Below are 26952 nucleotides of genomic sequence, written 5' to 3'. Positions count from 1 at the left end.
TTATGAAATATTTTATTGTTCACTGTACAGTTGATGCAGCAGAGTTTCAGAAGATAATGAGTAGTAAGCTCAGATTACTACTCACAATATATGAAGCACATGAATATGAGTTATATGAGAAGCATTGAATCCAACACTTGAGATGTTATTCTTACCTAGAGAAGTAATGTACCTACTACTTGATGAATGTATCTCTAACATAACCCCCACAAGAAAATAAAATTTAAAAAAGCGAGTCATGCTGCAGGTAAGTTCTACCAGATTTTCTCAAAAGGAGCAAACTATTTGTATGACCTATGGATTATCTTTGCCCAACAGAGTAGCTAGAAACAAGGGCATGAAAATATGAGATGTTCTCTCTTGTTCAAAGAACACTCAGTCACGATGATTCTTAGATTTCACTCTTTCTCTCTCATTTCATGGTGTCTGACTGGCCCTGAGGTCTCTGTGTACACCAAGATAGCCCAGAGCCAGAACAGGCAGTTAACACATGGACTGTTCAAATGGTCAAATGTTTTTCAGATAATATCTAAATCTGATGAAAAGAATGTTACCATTTTGTTTCAGTTTTTCGGACGGTGCATTCAGAGCTCTATGCATGTCATTTATAACTGGAAGGAAAATTGGTAATGCTTGATGAAAGTAACATGGAAAATAAATTCTTTGGAATAATTTTTATTCCCAATAACAAAGGCCAGGTACCAAATATGCAATTTTATTTCACTGAGAATTTTTCAATATCAATTGAAATAAATGGAAATACATATTTTTGGAAGGTAAGTTTAAAAGTCCTAAGCATTTATATAGCAAATACACTAAAAATCCATACTTTATGAAGACCTCTTTCTTTTTAATATTGGTTTAAGTTACTTACGGAATTTAAATGGATCCTGTGACATTTTAAAATGGCATGTGAAAATATCCTAATGAGTATGTAAATATTGCTTATAATATAAACCAAGAAAAAAAGTTATATGTTTAAGGCTGAGATGAGTGTATTATTAAAATGTAACAAAAAGATATAGATGAATGCAAATTGAGCTTTTCAATTTTGAAAGCATTTGCTTTGCTTTTCCACAGCTAAGTACTACATACCCCTTCTACTATATAATCCTTAACCACCTATATTTATTTCATGGCTTGTGTAGAAACTCAATTGTTTTCAATAGTTTCTCTTTCCTTGATTTAGAGCAATTGCTATAGAGAAATTGTAGTTTTAATATCTGTCAGTGGAGGGTAAAATAAAAATCAGCCTAATTTCAAATAATATAAGATTTAGTCATGCAGATAACACCGATTAAACAAAATATTGCAACAGCTAAACCCATACTACTTTATTAATATGTTTTGACAATTGAAAGACCATTGGAAGAACTGGAAGGAATGTAAATGAGAATTAGAGGGAAAACAACTCATGGCAGATGTTCGCAAGATTTTTCCTCCTACTTAAAATGGAGGGAGCCTATGGATCAGCCTATGAGGTGCAACTGCTGAGGCAGAGCCCAGGAGTCATTCAAGAAACAATTACATTGTGTTATACAGAAAGGAAGATTTAGAAAAGATAGGTCCTGAAGGTCACACCATAGACCTGACCAGTCCTTAGGGCTAGTTCTGGGCTGAACTCTTTAGGATCCTGCCTGCATTTGAATGTCAGTTTTGACTCTGCTTTCTCATATCAAGATTTTGGAAGGTGAAAATTGTTCTCCTGAAGAATGCAGACAAGGGTGATCATCATATTCCATGATGAGGTTGCAGAGTGTACAGATGCAGTAACTGTTAATGCCCTTTGATGTTCAGGAAAAAGAAGATTTATGAGTTTAACTTTTGGATAATCTTGAGAGGAGCAAAACAGAACATTTCTCACAGATTAAAAAAAAATGCCAGTCCTGGGGCTTGAACTAGGGGCCTGGGGACTGTCCTTGGGATTTCTCAAACTAACACTCTACCACTTGAGCCACAGCACCATTTCTGGCTTTTTCTGAGGATATGGTACCAAGGAATTCAACCCAGGGCTTTGTCCATGCTAGGCAGGCACTATCACTACTAGGCCATGCCCTGGTCCCATAGATTAAATTTAATTTTGGTTTATTTCAAGATTCACAATCTAAAATGTATTGTGGTATATATTAGGAAAACAGACAGGATTAAATAAAATGATGAATATATAAGACAAGGCATACAAAACTACCTATGTAAATAAGATTTTTGCAATTACTGTTTCTTTTTTCTGTTCTTTTCTCCAACTCCCTTCCATACCTCTCTTTTTCCTTTTCCCTCCTTCCCTCTTTCCTTCCCTTCCTCCTATGTACACTCTTGTTTGTGTACCATGTTCTCCAAATCTTACTGTTTATTTTTTTCTGAAATAACAGGTATATCTTTGGGGTGTCCCATTTTTAATAGTATTTGTGACGTTTTCTGCTCCTTATCTTTTGCTACAGATGGTCTTTATTTTCTATGGATAGTGTTGCAGATCATCAGTCTTGCTTTCTTTTATCTAATCAGCTATTATACACACTGTTAAATTCTTTAAATGGTACAGCATTTTAGTTCTAGAATTCCTTATTTTACTTCTTATGTATTTTAATTATCCCCAGTGTAACCTTATAACTTCACTTCTAGGTCAGTGACTCAACTCAGTGTCTTCCAAGTTGTCCCGCTCAGTCCCAGGCCCCTAGTCATTAAGACATGAGCTGTGGTGAGGGAGAAGAGAGACAGATAAGTGCAGCAAGAAGAGGCAAAAATCATCTTTTCTGCCGTTCTTCAGGGTAGAGTCAGGAGGTTGAGGCTTACACAGAGGAAGAATTGTGGCAAGCACAGGGAGGCATGTATAATGAAGCAGTCCTGATTGAAGTGGAGCCTTGTTAAGGATCACCACGCTTCTGGGTCTGAGGCATCCTGAGAAACCTTGATCACTGTCCTCACTTGATGGGCTGGGCTGCTGATTCTTGCTCCAGGCTGACCGGTCCTCCTTACTGTCTTCATTTGTGAGGGGAAGGCTTGTCCTGTGTGGCTCTTCTTACTCTTCCTTGGAAATCATTTTATTCTTTGGTCACAGAGGTGCTACTGGAAAGCTCTCTTCCTTGAACCCAACAAAAGGTGACTGAAGAAGGAAACCATTCATTGTTGAAGAGACAGATGGTAAAGCAGAGGCAAGGATGCTAGGTTTTTCGCCTGCCTGTAGCTAACCTGTGGTTTAACTGCATTCCTATATTTCCTGTAGCAATTCAGTCATGGTTATTCGATGCTTCTGTTCTTCTCAGTACGTGACAGGCCTGAGGATTTGGTGAGATAGAGGACTCTTTCTCTGGAGTCAGGAATAGAGGCGATGTCACTCTGCACAGCCTCCGTTGCTTTGCTTTACCGTTTGTAGGCTTTCTGTGCAGGTGTCTTGACTTCCTCATTATCCAAGCAGATGAAGACAAGAAAGAAGTCATCCATTTAGAAGTCATCACATCCCTGCTTTGTCTTTCCAGTCCCAAGAGACCAACCAAAGCTCTGATCATTTTCCCTTCTCAGCAAGAGACCTGGTTCTGGGGTATAGGCTTCTTTCTGAATCTTTTCCAGAAAGACAGAGGCAGCAAATTCCTTGGGGAGGGGGAATAACAGCAACAACAAAAAACCTTCAGGAAATGTCAGCTCAGATTTCATAGACTCTCCTTTCTCTGAAGCCATGCCATGTGTAATTACCCTTGCTTTAGCTCTGTTCTGATCCCTTTGACTTTGAAGTTTTATTTCATGGAAATGTTCCAGTTCCCTTCTGGTTGTGATACTGGCCTCCCCTTATTTATCACTGGTTAGCCACAGGTTGGGAAGTTATGTCCCCTTTCTTGCCTGAACAAAGGAGCTCTAGAACCACTTCTATTCTTCAATACCCTAGTGCATGCAATAAAACAGCATACTTAGATTACATGATATTGGGTTTAGAAAGTCCTATATTGTTGATCACCACAGCCTTCTAATCTAGATCTTTGAGTGAAGAATAAACAAATTTAAAAAATAAAACCACCACTACCACAAGAACATATTACTAAAAAAAAAGGGCTGGTAGCTCACTTTTATAGTCCTGATTACAGAGCAGGCTGAAATCTGAGGATTGCAGCTTGAAGCCATCCCAGAGTCAAATCTAAGACACTCCTACATCAAATAATCAATCTACAGCCCTGAATTGTAGGTGAGATTTAAGTGGTACAGCACCAGGCAGGAGGGGCAAACAAGATGCCCCATTGCAATTTAAACATATCTTCTACCCTTGTTTCAGAATAATTTGTAATTTGTACAAAAAATGATTACCCTTGAAAAAGAATATATTGCTGTATCAGTTGAGGTTCTTATCAATATATTTAGGATTCTAATACAAAATATCTTTCAAGGTCAGGTTTCCAATAATTGAGTTGATAGTTTCACGTTGGTCATCTGATCATGAACTTACCTGGGGCAGTGAAATGTGGGAGAAGCTGTCAGCATGTCTTTGCTAGCTACTGTTGGTTACTTTTATTTATATTTTCTTATAGAATGAGCAAATACTATTGTTCTCATTTGATGTAGCTTTACTAATTCTGATTTACTGATTTCCCAAAATGAAAACAGTACAGTTTCATTTTAATAACATGTTTATATGGCTGTGTCTTCTTTACATAGAACTTTCACAAGTGAAAGTAAACATATAATAATTATAGGAATACAAATAAAACTGCAAAGGCAATGGAAAATTCACAGAATACTTCCACATTTCAATTTTGACCCTTGTACAGGAAAAAAATTAACAGTTTCAAAATGATTTTCAAAGATAATTATGCATGTGTATAAATAGAGGATAGTTTGTGTTCTGTAGAGTTTTATAATGACATTTGAAAGCTCTTAAAAATAGGTGTTTATATTTTCAGATATTTGAAACAGTTTGTTTACCCGTACCTGAAAACAAATGGAACAAAAGTAGAGGAATGTCAAAACTTTCTTCATGGGGCTGTGGGAATGGCTCAACCAAAGATGACCCTTCTTAGAAAGTTCAAATTTTAGGGTCCCAAAGAGAAAGAAAAAACAAACAAACAAAAAGCAAAGTTATTCTATTTTTGGAGTAGGACAACTACGTCCATCTGCATGAAGTTCACTGGAGTTTCTTTCTTTCTTTTTTTTTTTTTTTTTTTTGCCAGTCCTGGGCTTGAGCTCAGGGCCTGAGCACTGTCCTTGAACTTTCTCAAGATTAGAGCTCTACCACTTGAGCCTCAGCACCACTTCCGGCTTTTTTCTATGTATGTGGTACCGAGGAATCGAACCCGGGTCTTCGTGCATGCTAGGCAAGCACTTTAACCACTAGGCCAAACTCCCGGCCCCGTCACTGGAGTTTCTTTAGCTATGGACCCAGATTTTAATGTTCACCTATATGGAAAATTGTATCTTCAAATGTGACCTTATGTTAGGCATGCTGTATAGTGGGGAATGGGAGACTATTGCTTTCATCATAAAAATCGTTTAATATCTAAGCTTTTAACCAGATATTGGGATTCACTATTATTTTTCTAGCACTATCAGGCTAATTCTGAATACTTATTTTATATAATAACACTTTTAATTTGAAAACACTGTGAATAGAAGAATACATCCCAGTTGGATTTATTTCTTGGAGAATTTCATGAGTTTTTAAATTTACATTCATGGAAAATAGTGTGAAAACTAGTGAAATTTAATGAAAACAACACATAAAAAACCCAAAAGTTGCTTGTAATAGTGTGGTAGATGTAACTTTCAAAGGAAAGTGAAAATTGTCCTTGAAAACTGACATTACCACCTTTATTAGCTAAGTGTTTAGTTCATATCTAAAGTGAAAATGTCATATTTTCATTCAGGTTGGGAGAAAATAATAGCTTTATACATTGCCTTTGACCCTTACCCTATGCAAGAGATTTGAAGAATGATGAACGAAGGGTAGAGAGCATCTTTAAATATCCTAAGTCACCTACCCTTATAGCCAGGAATAACTTGCAATTTGGAAACATCTAGCATAGGTCATGTTTAAATATAGTCTTCTCTATGCCTCCCAGAAACCTCTTAGATTTTAATATACAAATTTTTATGGGGCGGGAGTTTGGCCTAGTGGTAGAGCTCTAGCCCTGAGAAAGTCCAAGGACTGCTTAAACCCTGAGCTCAAGTCCAGGACTGCCAAAAAAAAAAAAAATACACCTAAAAGTCACATAGTATCATGTTAGTATAGTCATAAAATCAGCATAAAAGAAACAGAGTTCCTTATCTGGGAACTGATGTGTTCTGGCCATAATAATACAGTGCCCAATCTCATATCTTAGATCCCTGGCTCCCTCTTTCCCACTGCTCCACGTCAACGAGTGCCCTGCACATCTCTGTTAGAATGGAGTTGACTGGCTTGGACATGTAGCTAGAGATATGTTCATTTATCTGCACAGTGGGACAAATAGGACAATTTCTAGTAAGCGAAAAGCTACGGTCCTCTAGTCATTTTGACAAAGGTCAACTAATCAATATGGAGTCACCATCTCAGCAGGCTGAGTGAGAGATGCCTCACTCAATTACAGCCCTGGATCTCTCACCCAGAGCAAATATTTGGCCTTCGGAATGCCCCCAGCTTTAGGTGAATAAACTAACCCCTCTAGAGGTTCTTCAGTTCAATTAAGACAGTATGCTGAAGTGTCTAGTGATTTATTACTTCTGAGTCTCAGATTCCTGTGAGAAGTGAGGCGATGGTAGTAAGTTACCAACTGTTTTAAACGAGTAATGGAGAAGGACTATTATCACCTTTTGGAAGGTCAAACCATTTGCATAAAATATAGTACAATCACTGCTTAACATTTATACAATCACAAATGCATTTATAATTTTCTCACTTTTTATCTGTTGTAAAACAATGATCCTAAAAATATAAAGTAGTCTGTCATATTTTTATATTGTTATAAATATAACTATGTTTTATAACATTTATCATTGTATTTGTTCATTGTGTAACATCATAATATTTGATTAGGAACTTTAATTTCATCAGCAAATGGTCATTTTATTAAATTCACCTATATAATTCTGCCTATGTGAAGTCATATTTTCATTCAACAAGCAAAGCCCAATTGCACCATAATCATTATGAAGGCAACCTTGCATCATGGCATTTTTATTGTCATTGGAATGTACGATATAAATAGCACTTATGAATATCAAAAGTAAATTTGAATCATACATTTTCAATCATACATAGCAGTTAATCATGTTTTTAATATCTTTTAGCAGTAATACAAAGCAGTTGCAACTTAGCAAAGCTGTTTATGAATACAACGAACCTTGATCAATGTCAACCATTTTAATATTCTTACGAATCCCTCACCTACTCTCACTTCTCCTCACTCCCCACCCCCAAACTGATTACATTCTAAGTTTCATCTTCAGTCGTTAGTGAATGTGAACTTTTTTATTGACATATTTATTCTTGTATCCTATTTTCTCCTCTCGTACAATATCATGCTTTTCATTATTCAGGGGGGAAATTTCTATCTGCTTTGGAAATCCTTGTTCTATTTAAATATAGGCTAATTTTTGTATATTTCTCATTGTATTTGTAAACAGCTTATTGGTACTATAACTAAGAAATGCACATTGGTGCAAAATAAAATACATGTCATTTGTTTTCTTTAATGATCTCTCATGTTCTCTGATCATGGTCTCAAAGAAATGGAAACTGGAAATATGCATAACTGTTTTTTAAATTTAATTTTATTTTCAGTGTGATATACAAAGGGGTTATAGTTACATAGTAAGGCAAGTTATGAGTGCATTTCTTGTTGAAAATGGTTATAAGAACTTTATCTTGTGTGACTGTTGTTCTTAATGTACTATGTTATTTCTATTCTTTTTTTGCCCTTTGGTTAATCTCATATTGTTACATTACCTGGCTTTGTTACCTGTATATTGTATATGTGTTTATTTGTTTATTTGAAATAGAAAAGAGAAGGGGAACAAGATGATTGGGAGAGTTGGGGTAGGGAAATGGGGACAAAGCCATGAGAAGGAGTTTCAATGTGCGAGAAGTAATGTACCTACTACCTGATGAATGTAACTGAAGTCCCTCTATACATCACCATGAAAATAAAAAAATAAAAAAAATTAAACAACAAACAACAACAAAAAAAATGGGGAGAGTTTGTGGAAGATGGTGCCTGTTGTGACAGGTCATTGACATTATGAGACTATCATTCAAATGGAAGCATTATAGTTCTTCGGAACCATTATGATCTCAAAAGGAAAGGAGAATGATACAGATATTCTGGCTGAGGTGTTTAAGGTGCATCGAAGTGTTCCAAGATGTGACTTACCTTACCATGTTCTTGAAGTACCATGGCGTGGATTAAAAGGACTCACTAGGGAAGCAAAATTATTTAAAAGAAAGAGATCAAACAGTCTTCATTCTTCATGCAAAAGTTGCACAGAAGTCATATGGAAATAAAAAAGTTTTTTTTTGTCCTCCTCCTTGTGTGTATCTTATGGGTAGTGGATGGAAGAAAAAAAAAGAAGAAATGGAACGTGATGGTTGTTCTGAACAAGAGTCTCAACCCTGTGCATTTATTGGAATAGGTAATAGTGACCAAGAAATGCAGCAGCTGAACTTGGAAGGAAAGCCAAAACCTTGTACATATCTGATTCAGACAAAAGGAAGCACTTCAGGTTGTCTGCAAAGATGTTCTATGGCAACAGTGATGACATTGGTGTGTTCCTCAGCAAGAGGATAGTCATCTCAAACCTTCCAAAAAGAAGCAATCATTAAAAAATGCTGACTTATGCATTACCTCAGGAACAAAGGTGGCTTTATTTAATCGACTTCGATCCCAGACAGTTAGTTCCAGATACTTGCGTGTGGAAGGAGGCAATTTCCATGCCAGTTCACAGCATTGGGGAGCATTTTATATTCATCTCTTGGATGATGATGAATCTGAAGGAGAAGAATTCACAGTCAGAGATGGTTACATCCACTATGGACAAGCCGTCACGCTTGTGTGCTCTGTTACTGCCATGGCACTCCCAAGATTGATAATTAGGAAAGTTGATAAGCAGACGGCATTACTGGATGCAGATGATCCTGTGTCACAACTCCACAAATGCACATTTTACCTTAAGGACACAGAAAGAATGTACTTGTGCCTTTCTCAAGAAAGAATAATTCAATTTCAGGCCACTCCATGTCCAAAAGAACCAAATAAAGAGATGATAAATGATGGAGCTTCCTGGACAATCATTAGTACAGATAAGGCAGAGTATACATTTTTTTCATGTATTTTTATTGTAATTAATAGAAGGGTTACATGATATTTGCCCGATAGATGGTGCAATAATTCCCATACATTGATACCCTTTCTCATGTCTTGGTCCCCATTTCCCTCCCCCCCACCTCCATCCCTCATCTTGTTTTCCCCCCTTCCCTATCCAATTTCAAATAACCAATTAAGCACATATAAAATATATCAGATGACAAAGTGAGATACTGTAACAATATGAGATAAGCAAGGGAAAGCAAAAGAGATGAGAGATAACATAGTACCTTAAGAACAACAATCATTCATTGGCTTATGTTTCTATATCCTAGAGATCCTTTCATTTAGCGTCCTACTATATGGCCTTTTGTATCAAGGTTTTGCTCTATTGCAAATCTCTGCTAGGAGAGCCCACGGTTTCTACCGATTATGACAAATGAGGGAAACCATTGAGCCTAAGTTCCTTTGAGTCTGGCTTACTTCACTTAATATGATTTTTTCTAAGTCTTTCCATTTCCTAACAAATGGGGCAATGTCATTCTTTCTGACAGCAGCATAGAATTCCATTGTGTAAAAATACCACATCTTGTTGATCCACTCATCAACTGAGGGACATCCAGGTTGGTTCCATATCTTTGCTATGGTAAATAGTGCTGCAATGAACATCATTGTGCTAGTGGATTTAGTATGTCCTTGTTTCTGGACAATTGGGTAAATGCCAAGTAGTGGAATTGCTGGGTCATAAGGGAGTTCTATGTTTAGTCTTTTGAGGAACTGCCATACTGCTTTCCATAGTGGTTGAATGAGTTTGCACTCCCACCAACAGTGTAGTAGTGATAATGGGGCCGGTTCTGGCCCTGTCACACCTGTGCCTGTCGTGGAGAGCCTTCAGATGCGGAGAGAGCATGTTCTGTGTTGTCCCAGACATTTCTGCATTCTGAGAAGGCTGGAGATGGGTCAGGCAGCCAGTCCAGGTTCCAGTAACTTTGGTCTGTAATGACGGAATCATTTATTCCACCAGCTTTCCTTCACCTACACCCCAGAACCAGGTCCGCAGCCACACTGCAGTGCAGCAGGGGCGATCCTCCGAGCCAGCTCAAGACAAGTGCCACCCAACGAGTCAAACAGCAACAGTGAAGGAAGTTATACAAACGCCAGCACAAACTCAACCAGTGTCACGTCGTCCACAGCAACAGTGGTCTTTTTGTTAGGACTTAAACTGGCTCAAGGGCGGCAAAAAAAAAAAAACAAAAAAAGGTTGACACACAAAAAAGAACAATCTTTTGTGGTTTCTTGGGGAAACTTTTCATACCAGGTGATAGATGCTATTAAAAAAACAAAACAACAACAACAACAGCAACAAAAACTTCGGTTACCTGCAAGTACTAATGTGAAATTCAGAAGCCACAGTAAAACAAAAAAAACATGGACATGTACAAACTATTGGAAACCAAGTTTTTCAGCTTTTTTCCCCCGTGGTGTTGTTTGATTGGTTTTTGTTTGGTTTTGTTTAAACGGGCAAGAAATAGAAAAGTGGCTGAAATAAAAGTCAAGCAAACTAGAAAAAAAAAAAAAAAGAAAATGGTTATAGAGCTGGGAGTTTGGCCTAGTGTAGAGTACTTGCCTAGCATGCGTGAAGACAGGATCGATTCCTCAGAACCACATACATAGAAAAAAGCCAGAAGTGGTTCTGAGGCTCAAATGGTAGAGCTCTAGGCTTGTGTGAAAGCCCAAGGACAGTGCTTAGATCCTGACTTCTAGCCAGGACTGGTAAAAAAATGGCTACGCTTTCCGTGTTTTTAATCTCACTCTTCCTCTCCTGCAATCCTTCCTCCAAGATCCTTTCCAACATATTGTCTTGTGAGTATCCCTCTATAAGTTGTTCCTAAACCAAGGAAATTCCAGGATAAGGACACGAGAGGTTATTCTTTGTGGTTGTTGTTTTCAATGTATTATGTGAAGTTATGTCTTTTTTACTCCTTTTCCCCCTATGGTTTATTCCCTGTAGTCACTGAATCTGATTTTGTCACCTGGTGAAAAAAAAAAATATATATATACATGTGTGTGTATTTGAATTAGAAAAGGGATAGAGAACAATAAAATGCTGAGAAAAAGGATAAAGTGTCAACCCAGGTAACAGTGATATGCTTAAGTTTGTAAGAGGATGATACATCAATTCTGAATGAATGGGTATCAGTAGGAAGATTTTCTAAAAGAATGACTTTGTATTTCACCTCAGTGAGAGTGATGTACATTAAGTTAAATGCTAATATACCACAATATCTATAGGAAAAATGGATCTCCTTAATTATTAACTCATAAATCCAACTGATAGAACTACTAAATCTCCAATAGGAGAAATATATTCATTTAGCTAACTTACCCACAATGAGGCATCAAATGATTGCTCTGCCTTAATAAGATAGACAAGGACCAAATGGCATTAATATTGTGGTGCTCAAACGATATGTAAGTCAGCAGAAGAGATCACTTCATGCTGAGTGTAAGAATCACAGGGCTACTAACCATCTTCTCAAAAGGCACAGTTAATTCAAAAAAGCCTCTCTGTCTTGCCTCTTCCTGAACGATTGCGAATGGAAATCAAGCACTGGAAAAGCAGACAGAGCTAACAAAAGGTCCTCCATTGGTAGGAGGGAAAAAGAACAGTAATACAGAGACATGTGGTAAACAACATATAAAATTCTCAATTCAGCCAGGCGAGGTGGCTCACGCCTATAATCCTAGATACTCAGGAGGCTGAGATCTGAGGATCACAATTCAGCGCCAGCCCAGGTACTAAAGACCTCGAGACTGTTATCTCCAATTAACCACAAGAAAAATGGAAGTGGAGCTGTGGCTCAAGGGAAGGGCAGTAGCCTTCAGCTGAAGAGCAGCTCAGGTAAAGTGCCGAGGCCCAGAGTTCAAGCCAAACTGACAAAAAAAAAAGTCAATCCACTATATTTTGTCAAAAATTAAGTGTTGACAAATAATTGAATTTTCATGTCATCTTGTACATGGATGCATCAATACAGTGTTTAGTAGATATAACCATCTTTACACATGACTGTGTGTGCAATAAAATCACATTCATATTTTCTCTTGGTCATGTTACCTATATTTGATTTCATTCTACTAAATATCCAAATTCTTTTTTTTTTTTTTGGCCAGTCCTGGGCTTAAGCTCAGGGCCTGAGCACTGTCCTTAGATTTTTTTTCTCAAGGTTAGAGCTCTACCACTTGAGCCTCAGCACCAGTTCTGGCTTTTTCTAAGTATGTGGTACCAAGGAATCGAACCCGGGTCTTTGTGCATGCTAGGCAAGCACTCTACCACTAGGCCAAACTCCCGGCCCCAAATTCTATTTTTTATCCTCTGTTTGTACACTATTATTTTTCTAAAGTGTTCTAGATATTTGACTTTTAGAAATTGATAATTTTCTTCATTTAGTAAAAGTACATTAATTTATTTTAATCTTAGCTAATAAGATTCAAAGGAAATAATTTTTAATATATGTAAAAGATGTCTTTGCCTTGTGCATTTAAACTTTCATTTCCACTCAGGGATGGTTAATTGACCCATGATTGGCCAATTATAGGTATAATTATGTGCGGTTACTACCTTGCATTCTGGAATGATCACAGACAACAGAGATTCATGCATGATGAAGTACTGACTCTTACAAATAAAACCGTCTTATCGTATGCTTCTCAATGGCAGGCAGATGTATAACATTCTGAAAGTAAATTCAAAGTATTAATTATATTGGCAGAAACACCTGGAAAATACCTTGAAAAGAACAGGTATTGTTCTGCATGTTTTTAAGTATATTTGCAGCTTGTATGAAAACCAATTTATCTATACAGTGGCTCCCACCTTTTGCCCTATGCCATTTTCCTGTTGGAATGATGCCCTACCTTGTTGAACTCTTCACTGCTCTGCTATAACAGGATGTTAACAGAGAGAGCTGACACAGTAAAAAGAGCAATCACTGCTGCTACTGGTCAGTGTATGATACAGAGCAATCACACAGAAAATCTGAAGAGATTGTGCTAAAGAGGAAGGAGGACAGGAATGTGCCAGTTAAATGGTTCACACTTTTGGGACTTTGGTCTTCAGGGCAGCCTACAATTAGTGTTTTCTTGACATACTACACATCAGCCTCAAAGCAGAGTAACCTTTGCTATCTCACAGTGTACTAAAATAGAAAACACCTCAATGCCATACTGATTAGCAGACAAATACCTTCTGTTTCCACAGATGTTTAGTACGTATTGATTCAGTTTTACCTGTTAGTGGTCATTAAGCTCTAAAAAAATGACCACAGCATCATAAATCACTCTTACGCTGAAATATTGGAAAAGCACTTGGGCACACAGAAAAAAGCACTTAGTGCAAACAGACAAGGAAAATCATATAAAAATAGGAATGTTTAAAGGAAGGTCAAATGAAAGAGATGATGAGATGCAAATATAGATTGCAGCTGAACACCCTGATTGACAATCTCTTTCCGTCCCTCAAGTCTAATGAGATGTGCAGACACACAGTGTCTCAAATGTGCTATTCTCTGCCTTGAAATGTACCCAGGTGTGTCATCAGGTAGGATACTACCTCATTCCTCATGAGTGTAGATGCTCTGGGCATTTGCAAAGAAATTCTTAGAAGAATAGCTGTATTTTGTTTTGTTGTGTTTTCATTTCAGTGAATCAAGTGGGAAATTTATATCTGTCAATTGGATGCAATTGTTTCTCAAATATTTCTTTTTTCTTTTAATTTGTCTTTGGGTTCTTGTCCCTGTGAGGTTATCAAGGGATTTTTCTAAAAGATTCTGCCTTCCACCAAACCATAGATAGGGATGAAGTAATTATGAAGATGAAGTAATTGAACCGTTTGAGCAAATCTAAATCTGAGGTTCATTTATAGATACCTTTTCTGGTCCTGGGGCTTGAACTCAGGGCCTAGGCATTGTCCCTTGGCTTTCTCAAAGCTAGCACTCTACCACTTGAGCCACAGCATCACTTCTGTTTTTTTTTTTTTTTTTGTGTGTGTGTGTGTGTGTGTGTGTGTGTGTGTGTGTGTGTGTGTGTGTATCTGGTACTGAGGAATCCAACCCAGGGCTTCACGCATGCTAGGCCAGCACTTTATCACTAGGCCACGCTTCCAGTCCTCATTTATAGTTTTTGAGACTCTTAGCATAACTTCTGAAATGTTGCAAAACGTCTGGCCTATTCTCATTCTTAGGCTTTATTTCTCCTTACAACCAATTCCCTAAAGAGGAGCCCTGTGATTTCACAGGCACTGTGGCTTTCTGTTGCTCTTCAGTGGAGCCTGGAAGAGCTCACCACTCACTGAGGGCTCTCAGGGGCAAGTGTTCTTTCTCTCCACCAGGAACACTCACCTGCAAGCACTAGGCTAAACATCTTTGGTAGGACTAAATCGTAGCAGATATTTGCTCCAAGAATCAGGCTCTGGCTTTAGGCTATAGCTCAGAATAAAAGTAATCATTGTCGAACAGATAAGAAGTTAAATAGAAGTAATCTTAAGTGACAAGTAAAAGAGACAACACTGATAAACAGAGGAAAAAAATACACACAAAAGCACATACTTTATATATGTGTGTGTGTGTGTGTGTGTGTGTGTGTGTGTGTGCATGCTGACATTCAATAACGACACTTACATTGAACCCATAAACTAAATGAGGCATTCACAGGTCATAGAAATTCAATTTGAAATTGAGTATGAAAGAAACAATTTGTATTGAAGACTCAAGGAAATATGTAGATTACACTGAATATAAAAGTCAAATCTTTACAAGCTCTTGCACTCAGCCTCTTCCGACATGACTAAGAATTTGACCTTCAGTGGTAAAATAGCTATGTGTATCATGGAACCCTCACAATAGATCTAAAGAGTTTACATGGTTTAAATAGGAAGGCCAGACTCATGATGAAACTAGGTAAGTTATTCATGGGACTAAAATATAACGACTGTCCAAAAATCAGCAGCAACAGTTCATATATTTAGACATCTTGTGTGAAATGTAAAAACATTTGTGTTTGTAAGTGAAGATATTCAAGAAAATTAACTTTATCAGAAAATGGTAGTAATTAGTAAACTGTTATGTAGAATGTTGACTTCCCTATCAGATGGTTTTAATAACTGCTGAATCCATGGACCATGCCATAAACAAATATAAAAGAAGAAACCTAAACTATCAAAAAATTTCAAGAGAATATTAGAGGGTTAAGAATATGGAAATATTTTGCATTATTAATAGAGATAACATAAATTTATTTTAAAAAACTGTTCAATAATATAAGGAGGAATGGTAGGTAAAAGAATGTAAATGAAAGTTGATCTTGGTTGAACTATTATAGGTGTACATTTGAAGTGCCACCTTTCAAGCCATTCACCTTTATTTACCAAACGAATGACAAGAATATTGAGTAGGAACACCAGTGAGAGAGAAGATGGCATGTATGATGAATCCTGTTGGGACTGATTTGGGAGAGAGAGCATGGCATAAGAGACTGTGACAGAATGGGTGAGTTTGATCTTAGTGCATTCTCTGCATACACGGGTATATGAAACTCATTTGTACAATTAATTGATGGATAAAATGTTATATATGCTTGAAAACAGAACACACACAGATATATATATTTGGTTTTGTTTACTTTGTTTTTTGTTTTTGTTTTTGTTTTTTTTTTGATGGGAAGCTTGGGAAAGAATCTTCTGTGCTTGACCACTGGTGACTTCCCTTTGAGATACTGATGTTGCCTAACAGCCAATGCAGAGTTGAAACAGAGTGTAGTGGAATACTATTCAGATGTGAAAATAATAAAACAATTTTGATGCTATATGCTAAGCTATAAGTGAGCTTTAAATAATGGCTACATTTGGAATTATTATAAAATCATCCAGAAGAAGAGACTATAGAAACAGAAAGTAGCTTCGTATCTCCAAAGCAAACATGGTAACAATGGAAAAGGGGAAGAAGAGAGACTTATGAAAATGATAAAAAAAAAACAGTGGAATAATTAGACAATAGTGATGATTACAGAACTTTGTGACAATATCAATGAAATTGGTAAAATGATGAGCTTTAGTAGTTTTGGATTTTATCTCAATAATATTAGTGGAAAGTATGTGTTAAATTTATATCCACTAAAGGATTTTAAGCTGATAACTTCAAAAATCATAAACTATAAGATAAATTAAATAATTGATTATTAAAGACTCCCATGAAGAGAAGCTAATTGTATGTCATTTTATTCCTTTATAATGCTTCATTAGATAGTTCTTTAACAATTTGCTAATGAATTTAGTCAGGACCGATATTATATAATTACCTCTCAATAGTTCCAAATATCCTTGAGGTTCTCAGTGTCACGAATTATTGGCTTTCAACTCATTTTCCATTATTCTATTTTTATGTGTGATGTATTGAAATACAACATCGGAGAGCTGTCCAATGTACATTAATTCAAATTTTCCTGAGTGAGAACTCAAATCTAATATATGTTTGGGATATACACAAAGGAATATATATACATATATATGTGTGTATTACTTTTTTGAGTGATGTTATTTATTTTAAATAATAAATGATCCTCAAATGATTTGCTTGTAAAAGTTTTATATAACTGATTTACATTTAATATTTTGGTTTCATTGACAACAATAAAATATATTATTCAAAATATTAGCAATTTAATCTTTAGAATTCTACATAAACAAAATGCATTTGTAATATCAAATTTAGATGTTTATTTTCTTTTTTCATTTGGTGTACACCTACTTTAAACTAAACACAAAGATGTGTTTGGCTCAGAGCCTCTATTTCCAGATCCAGAGAATTCATTTGACCTTGGAAATGTGTTCTTTCTTCTGTTTGGTGCTTTTGAAAGAGGATAACATTGACTTCTCAGGAAGAAATGGTAATGTCAAAAATTACAGCCTCATAAATGCTTTAATTCTCCCCATAAAAATAATATATAAAGTGGAGAACTCTGAGGGTGCTTCACATCTTGCAATGTCAGGTTTAGGAGACCTACTATAAAATTTATAATACCTATCTATTTGATGGTGGATAAAGCACAAGAAAGTGTTGTTTAAGGATAGTAGGTTATAAACAAGTGGATGCTTTGGGGAAAGAAGGCATGAAACAAATGGATTTTCAATACCTGATATTAAAACAATGTTTCCTTAACATACCTCTCTAAAAATGACACATTATCACGGAAAGCTAATGAGCTGAGTTTAGAAAATATGGTCTGTGGAATGGATATCTAGGGAGGTAAGGGCTGTGATGAAATGGAGACACATTTTTAAGTGGATTGGCATAAACATAAATGGGGTGAGCAGATAGGCCACTGGGGGCCCAGGATCTCCAGTTGCCCCCTTATCTCTAGCATGCTTTCCCAGAGTTCCAACCTTCACTAGACCATTCCCTGACTTCATGCACATCTTGTGTGTTCTTGTAGCCCAAAAAGCAGAGGCTGAAGGAACACATGGAAGAAGCCAGTGGGACTGTTTTGGTGAATTAATATCATCCTTTTTATTTTATATAGAAAGGCAACTCTTTGCTTTTTAATCTATCAAGCTACATCTTATATTACTGCTGAACATTTATATTTAGACTGCTTTTTATTGATTTTAAAACATTTATATCATGACTAAAGAATTTTTTTGAACAAGAATAACCACAAAATTTGAAGTTTTGCCTTGACCTTGTTCCTCCCTGCCCTTATTTTTATGTTCAAATTATGTTTCTTTATCTAAATACTTAACTGTGAGAAATTTCCCTTAATTTTCTCCTCTTGGATTTTGTGTATTATTTTGAATCCTATTTTCACCCATGTCATTTTTACTTACTTAAATGGGCAGAACTGCATGAAGGTTAAAACTCAGGTTCAGTTCCTTGGAGTTGAACATGAAATTGAAAAATCTATTCCAGAGATGAGTGTTGCAAGGGGGAATTCCTGAACCCAAACAAACTCAACCAAACCCTCATCTATTTTCCTTTATGTTTTCTCAGGAGATGACCTACAGCACAGTCCTTAAATATTTTCATATAAAATAAATCTCAGGAGACCGAGGGAAGATGATGGAGGTTCAGGTTGAGTCTACCTGAGATCTCAAGAGATCGGTTTTAGCATACTAGCAAGAAGTTCACCGCTAAAGAGTCACCCCAAGTGAGCCTAATAGTACAGAGATTTGGGATAGAGAGGAAGAAATTATGCAGCCTGCTTAAGAAGACACTTCTGAGCACATTTGGGCAGTGGCCGGGTGTGGGTGCTCAGTGTGTAGTACATTACGTACTTACAGCACAGATTGGGTGACTTCAAGCTGAATCTTCATCCTACAGGCTACAGAGGATGCAGGTCAGGGGACAGTCCTGAAAACCCAGGGACTTTCCTCACGCCTTCTCACACAGCAAGCACTGGGAAGGTGGCCCCACCTCAACCAGCTGACAACAGCACCATTTTAGACACTGGCAGAGAACCTGCCAGACCAGCTACTAGATAACTCCAATCTGAAATGAGGTGACTGCAGCACCACTCTTCAACCTGGCCAAAGGAATCTGACCAGTGGCAGCCTGGCTGGGTACCTGCCCTGGAGGGAGAAATGCCTCCCAGGCCTGGGGGAGGGGGGGCTTTACTCCTTGGGGAAAAGTCCTGCCCCTGAGCTACTTTCAGTTGTGCTGAGTTTTGGAGTCTAAAAGCAATACTGGCTCCAGGCTGGGTCAGAGAGAATTTCTGAAGCTGGGACCACTAGAAAAAGCCCCTGATTCCAGATTGGATACAACTCCACCCACGTTCAAGTTACATCATTCTGGCAATAAAATGAAATTAGAAACCGTGAAGGAAAGAAATCTCTCGTATCTTATGTGTGACCCTCCGTATCTTTACTTTATGTCCCTAAGAAAATTTGGGTTCACAGCTGCTTCTGTCCGCGATGCTAATCAAGTGGGGTACCCATAAAGATGAAGAAGGCCATATAGAAGAACAGCAGACCGAGAGCAGAATCACTGATGACTTCAGGGCCTGAAGTCCCTCGAGTTCTGTGCCCTGTTATGAAAAGTTGATCATCATTATTAGTTGAGATTCTCAATATTTACTCTGAAATAGTATTATTGCACATACACGGGTTCTTATTTTTCTCATACAATTTGAAAAATTAGGTTCATCATCATATTTAGTGTATGATGAAAATTAATTTTAAAAACTAGTATTGTGTAGGTTTGAGCTTTTGTTTTGGCTTTGCTACTAAATTCAAGTTAACACATTTCCTGAACCCTTTTATGCATTGTCTCAACCATACAGAGAACGAACATGCTACTTTCCTTGGGAACGTGTCATCTGATTTGACCCTCTCTGATTTAACCAGGGTCCTGTTGCTCATGTATTTTACCTTTATTTTTCAGAATATTATACTGATTGGTCTCCTGCAAGCATCTCTATACTTAAGATGAACAACATGAGTTGCCAGTCTTACCTCCCGGAGGTTTATCGTCTAGTGCAAGATGCAGGAATTTTTCTATGGCTTTGTGTGCAGGTTACCATTTATGTTTCCCAGGACATCATGGGAACAGGAAGTGTTTGGTAAGCAACTTACACACACACACACACACACACACACACACACACACACACACACACCAAGTTCACTAAGCAGTTGCACTGTCACCTTCAGGCTCTTCAATGGAAAAGTAGCAACAGTGGGCTTTCCAGTTGGTCAAGATAGGGAAGTTTCAGAGGCTCTTCTGGTAGATGAGTCTCCCTTCCTGGGCTGGGTATCTGGATACCCTGTGCACCTGGGAGGAAGCTTAGTATGCTACGGAGCACGTGTTCCGCACAGGAAGGCATTCGTGATGCACACGCCACAGCGAACACCTGCTCCCCAGCCGCAAGAGTATTTTTGAACATTGCAAAAATAGGCAAAGAGTAGGTGCAGATACAATTATTGCTTCAGATTTGCAATTTTCAAAGGAAAATTGCAGCCTTCATTACTGATCTCTAAATTTAGATGAATGAGAGCAGCATCAGCAAAGATATACGTATATCTATGTATATATGCATATACATATACATATGCATATATATACAGACAAATACACATAAGCATACATATACGCATACACATACTTACACGTACAAATGTATACACATACACATACATATGCATATACAATGGAGAGTTGCCATCAAAATTTGTTTGCCAGTTTTCTGTCTTTTTCTTATTTAAGTTGATATTACAGGATATAGAGACAAAAGAGGAAGTTCTAAAGCTAAACAAATTATGGCTTGTGCCTCAGTGTAGTTTATTTAGTCATTTTATGTCTGAGAAGTGAAAATTATACTGGAGGTTGGAAAAATACTAAAAAAACAGTTCCTTCTGCTTGGTAGAGTTCTTACATAAACACTTGCAAACACTCTCCTCAGAATAATAAACATATATACACAGATTTTTACTTTTAGTTCTATGGCATTATGGATTCCTTCCATTTGATATGAAGTAAAAGCTAAATATATTTTTTGTGTTGAAGTGTCAACTTGAAATACAAATGCAATTTTACTCTGTTAGGTACAAAACATTCTGTAAATCAAACATTTTTAAAGTCCCTTAATATTTTACTTGATATACCACATGTATGATTGTGTACAAATATACATATATGTTTGATTATATCTAGTAACTTCAATGTAATCCTCAATATAAACATCATTTATGAGGGAAATTTACTTCAAGTATTTAAAATATAATTTTGATTGCCCTTTAAATACCTGTGCTTTTTTTGGCTTGTACATACATGCAAGGAGATTGTAGGCATATTGGTTTAATTAATGTATCTTCCTCACCTTCTGGGAGCCTATGTTCTGTCAATGTATTCTGGTCACATGTCTATGACATCATCTCTGATTCAGATTTATCTCTTCAAGGCTGTTTTACAATAGAAGTAGAAAAGCAGGCTTTGTCCTCCTAGAAGGCAAGACAAAAGATGTGAAAACAACTGGGAGAGAAAGAAGGTACTCCAGGTAAGAACAAACTCATGTGCACAAGGTGTTCCACCATTGGGTCATCATTAAACAAACATATTTTTCTAAGTCAGTGCCTTGCTGTCTCAAAAAGGTCTGATATTATTCATGACAGTGAAGGAATGGAATTCAAAGCAACTGACAGTTGTTAAAACAACCCTTCATATATTCACTCTATGTATATCATCACTTTTCAGATCACTCCTGTAATTATATATATATATGTATATATAGTAACATATAGGTGAATTACTAACTTTACTATTACTTATTTTGGTATCTTAACCAATGAAGCAATTTCTTAAAAGGCCCAGAAGAACTGAGACTTAAAAGCTATGATTATTATGTTAAAAAATGTGCAGATAAAGAGGCAGTGTGGCCAGGTGCAGTGGCTCACACCTGTTATCCTAGCTACTCAGGAGGCTGAGATCTGAGAACTGTGGTTCAAAGCCAGACAGGGCATGAAAGACCATGAGACTCTTATCTGCAATTAATCACTAGAAAACCAAAAGTGGCACTGTGGCTCCAGGGATAGGGCGGTAGCCTTGAGCTGAAGAGTTCAGGGACAGCGCCCAGACCCAGGCTCAGGCCCCAGTACAGACCAAAAATAAATAAATAAATGAATAAATGAATGAATGAATGAATAAATAAATAAAATAAAATAAAATAAAACAGTTTAAGGACAGTTTGTTTAACAAATCCACATACCCATTCTTAACCATTATACATCCCTAAATTGTTTCCAAGTAAAAAAGTGGCAGCATAGAGCTGTTTTCATGAGATTGAGGATTCCACGTGCAGTTCAGAATTTTTAGAAAGTAAGAAAATCCCAAGATGGGAGCGTACTTACTTTAATTCAGGAGAATCCATTGGAGGATTTATTCAAGTGGATGTTATGTATGACAGGGCTTCTTAAATTTTAATGCCCAAACAAACCACAAGGGGAGATTACAAATTCCTGACTCTCATTTGGGATTTGTAGAATTTGATCCTGGACTCTGTGTCTGTAAGCGTCTCCCCTTCCTCACTGTCTGGATACCAGGGCACCCAATGCTGACCTTGAGTAGAGAGTAACAAGGTCGTCGACCTTTATGGAGGTTCTAGAGTGTGGATTTGAGGAACAGGGTGAGAGCTCAGGAAGACTAAGTACAAGAGAAGCTTTGCTTCACAAATGCCAGTTATTGATACGTGGTTAGGTGCACTACCTGTACCATATGAGAAGGTAGGAGAAAAACTGCAGGATCTTCAGCACACTTAAATATATACCATGATCACAGGGTGAGAGAGACTGACTCTGTAGGTGAATCTGAGAGTAATGAAAAGAGTATGCTTGATGTATGCTTTTCTAGCAATAGGAAAAATGTATTTTATGGCCAACTTTGAGAGAATCAAACTGGAAGATTCATTTCATCCTTTTCTTCTTGCTTCTTTGGAAGAAATAGGACTAAAAGAAGCCTCTTGTTATTTGTAAGTAATAATTTCCCCATATGAATGATAAAGTAACATGGCCTACACACACACACGCACACACACACACACACACACGCACACACACACACACACGCACACACACACACACGCACGCACACACACACACTACTGTTAAAAGTAAAATGCTGCACTAGTTTTAAAGAAAATATATAAATAAAAATTGCAGCTAGGAGAAGGTAAATATTCTAGGAAATGTGCATGAGTGAAGAAATATTTTTAAGACAAATATAAAAACATTGTTTATAAACTAGTTTGTTGAAGCGCATAATTGGATAAAGGCAAAATAAATGGGACTATATGAACAAATGTAGGAGAGTAATAATTTTCTTTTGTGCAATGCGATAGGTGTAATGGGAACAAAAATATTTCTTTTACAGTCTAAGCCATGTTGATCTTTCTACTTGAGCCAAGCTGGAGGGTTCAATAAGGATGAAAAAATTAAATGTTTCAAGTAGGATAATTTCTCTTAATTGAAGTATAAGCATCCTGAACAAACAATATATCACTTCATCTGCATTCACCCACTTAGAAAATATTTCTTATTCCATATAACCAGATACATTTCATAGTAAACAAGACTAAATGAGGCCTTTATTTGTATGGTGTTTGTAGAAAAGGACAAAAAGTTTACAGACAAACTACTGCTTATTTGACTTGCTTTTTTCTGTTTTTTTTGTGAAACAGTTTTCTGTTTTCACAGTGTCCTGGGAAACTTTAAGTGTTCATCCATATAGAAAGCTTTGCCACAATTCCAAAACATCTTTCATTAGGGGATAATCTCCAAGAGGGTAAAAACAACAACGTATGGCGCTCTCCTGAATGTAGAGTCACTGGCTGTAAGCCAAGTCATAGAATACACCAGAAAAGAGATCTAAAATTAATTGATCAAGAAGGCAGGATGAAATGAGAGATGGTGGACATGAGATGCTGCATCATGAAGTCCATCCCTGATGTCCATCTGTGAGGGAGGAAAAAAGTACAAGAAAGACAATGAGGCCAGCACCTGGGACAAACTGAGGCAGCACATTAAAACAGTTCCTGCAGAACCTGGATATAGTTCTACATGAAAACATAATGAGTCGCATTGAGGAGAGTTTGGCAAATGAATCCAGTACAAAGAGTAAAAGTAGAAGAGGAGCAGGAGCAGAGTGAGGTTGAAATGGAGTTTGTTCTCAAGATTATAAGTTTTCTAAAAACAGCCCTTTGTCTTATAATGGAACCTTCTGCTATTCCCTAGGAAACACAAAATTTCAAAAATTACAGATATTTCCATCAAAGATATTGACTTTTTTCCCTGCACAATATATTTAAGAACATGTGCCAGATCTATGGCTAAGTAATGTCAATTATTTATTGACCGTTTTCAGTGGCATTCCTTTTTTGAAGGTAATTAGAAACAGCACGTAAACACACACAAACATTTACAAATAGGTAAATATGGGCTTGAAGTATTGCTGTATTTCTTTTACTTCTGACTACTTTACATCTCTATGTTCCCGTGTTCTTTAAGTCTAGACAATTGTTTTAAACATTATTTTTCCATTACTCTTATCCAATGCATATGTGTCTAGATTAGGCCCGATCTGATCTTGCTTAATTTAAAAAGCTAAAAAGCTCTTATATTATACAATAATTTATTTTTCTTTGTTCATTTGTCTGGGTTTTTTTTGGAGGCAAAGTCTCATTCTGTACCCTAGGTTGCCCTTAGTCTCCTTTTCCGCCTTCTGAGTGATGGAACAAATGACAAGTCTCCTTCCACAATTCTCAGCAATAATTTCCTCTTGTGTGACCATGATGGTTCAAGGTAGCACATTACTTAGGCTTCTAGGAACTGAAATGTACAGGTCACTTTTTAACTTGTTTAATATTATTTACTATATAATTTTTTCAACAAATATATTGATCAAACTCTTTCTCTGTCATACAACAGTTACAATAGTCTGTCTTAATCCAGACATGCTTCACTGCTGGATAAGTATTGTCCCTCAGGAATGATTATATAAAATACAACTCACAGGTAATAATATTGCACAAGAGAACATTTTTATACCAGCCAGGAAATGAAGGAGTTACTTGAGAAGGTAGGGCCATTTCTGACCTCAAAATACATTTACCGATAGTCTCTTCATCTCTCCCTGTCTCTGTCTCTCTCAGCATTCTAACTTGAAAATTTTTGGTACCATCAACTTTACTTTGATAGGATTGCATACATGATAAATTCATAAAAATATGACTTGTTGTAGTCAGTACGTTACACTTATAGCTATACCATGCAAGTACAACAAGAGAAATTCAGAGAATAACAAGTTGATGCCAGTGTAGAAGCCTAGGTTAAATTTAATTTAATTTATTTACTTTCTTAAAATATTGCTGTGCCTTTAACAGGGTATCAGGATTACCATTTGCCCCAATCCCATCTGAAACCCGCCTAGCCCTACATAGGTATATGATAGAAAGACCTATTAGTCAATTGGAGAATTCCTACTGTTCCCTTGTGGGATTATCCTTCAAAGTTGAAGGGGCCTCTATCCCGTCCTCCAGCAAGGAGGCCTTTGCATGGTCCTAGGAGACCAATGAGAGATTTGACTGCCCAGTTAAGGAGGCAAATCAAGGAGGGAATTAAAATGACAGCGGAATGCCCCCTGGTGTCAGGCATGGTTTGATGAGTCCTCTTTGGCCCACCATGCTCATTTCCACAGCAGCAGGACCCGTGTTTGCTTTCGCTAAGTTGGTTGAGTTTATCCAGGCTTGCCTGGATGCTATCCAGCTAATGTCTTTGTGCACCGTTTGGGCCCAATCCTACAATCCGTTATGAGTGTCCATAAATAAAGAAAAGGGGGGACTGTGGGGCCTCCTAGCTGGCAGCGTAGAAGCCCAGGTTGCTATCTGTGCTTCCATGAAGGCATGTATGCTCCTGGCCACACCCAGGGATGTGAGCAGTCCAGAGCCAGAGCCTGGCTCCTCCCGCCTGGAGCAGGAGCTCCCAGACACTCCAGGCAAGTGGGGCATGTCTCAGGACACCATTGGCTGATGGTCGCATTCAGGAACTACCCAACAACTGATGCTGGTATGACATGGCGGCCACCAACATGTTTTAGATCTGCACCTGGAGTCTGGTCTCCGGAGTCTGTGTTCCTGGGATTATTTGTGGGCTCTGTCATCATCTTACCCCCCTCCTAGATGTCCCAGAAGGACCCCAACAACTGCTGATGGATTGTTGATAGTCTGTCCAGGGCACAAGATTGGCAAAACAAAGCTCTCCTCTTTTTGAAGATTCTTCCCGCATTCACTTTAAGATAGCATCAGTTAAAAACTTAAACACAGACTCAGATCACTCATGGTTTACCAGCAGCCTCTTTGCTATTATACTCATATCTGAGATGTTTCACTGTGTTCCAATTATCCAATTTCAGGGAACAGCATTCTATTTTCAATGTTTAATGTCTAACTCCTGTGGATTTCAGCATGCGATCTTTGGTATCAAAGCATCAAAATATACTGGCTTTAAGAGGGCACTTACCATTTTATAAGGCAGTAAATGACATCAGGTTTCTGTATGTGAATATTTCACGGCAGTTGCATTATTAAAGGTACACAGCATGCTGTTCCATCTTGAGCTGTGGAGGAAGGGAGCAGTTCTTGTATGTTGATGATCATTCATTCTTCCTCATAACAGTACATACTGCTAGCCCCAACTATTGTCTATTTTAGTGTTTTGCTTTATTATCAAGAACAGATATTTCAAATTGAAAGTTATAGTGACAGATGAGCTTATAAAACAGCTTATAATATCAGCTTGTATTTATAGGACTGCCTGGTTGGCACTGTTTTCAAAGATTTAAGAAAAGGTTCATATTTATACTTATATTATGAAAGCTGTCATAAAAAAACCTAAGAATTTAAATGGAGATCCTCTTATGACTGAAGATTTGGCCATTTATTTTGGGTTTGTTAAATATCTAAGACATGTGGTCATGCATGGTTAAGGACACAGAATAAATAAAATGTGAGATTTGGACTGAAATTTCCATGCATTTTGAAACTAACTTGTTTCATAAATTTATAATTGTTCCTGTCATAACATTGAGATACTCACTGGTTTAATTAATGTCATTAATTTAGTTTTTAGATAGCACATGTATAGAACCCGGATATTTTGCTAATA

General features: G+C 37.2%; 1 pseudogene; it reads left to right on the top strand.

Moving 5' to 3' along the window:
* The first annotated feature begins 238 nt into the window (after positions 1-238).
* LOC150049586 (recombining binding protein suppressor of hairless-like) lies at positions 239-25353 on the top strand (annotated as a pseudogene).
* The last annotated feature ends 1599 nt before the right edge of the window (positions 25354-26952 follow it).

The sequence above is a fragment of the Megascapheus bottae genome, chromosome 19 (assembly GCF_031878675.1).
Source record: "Megascapheus bottae isolate mThoBot1 chromosome 19, mThoBot2.hap1, whole genome shotgun sequence".
Taxonomy (NCBI): Eukaryota; Metazoa; Chordata; class Mammalia; order Rodentia; family Geomyidae; genus Megascapheus; species Megascapheus bottae.
This window is presented reverse-complemented; position numbering and strand designations above follow the sequence as displayed.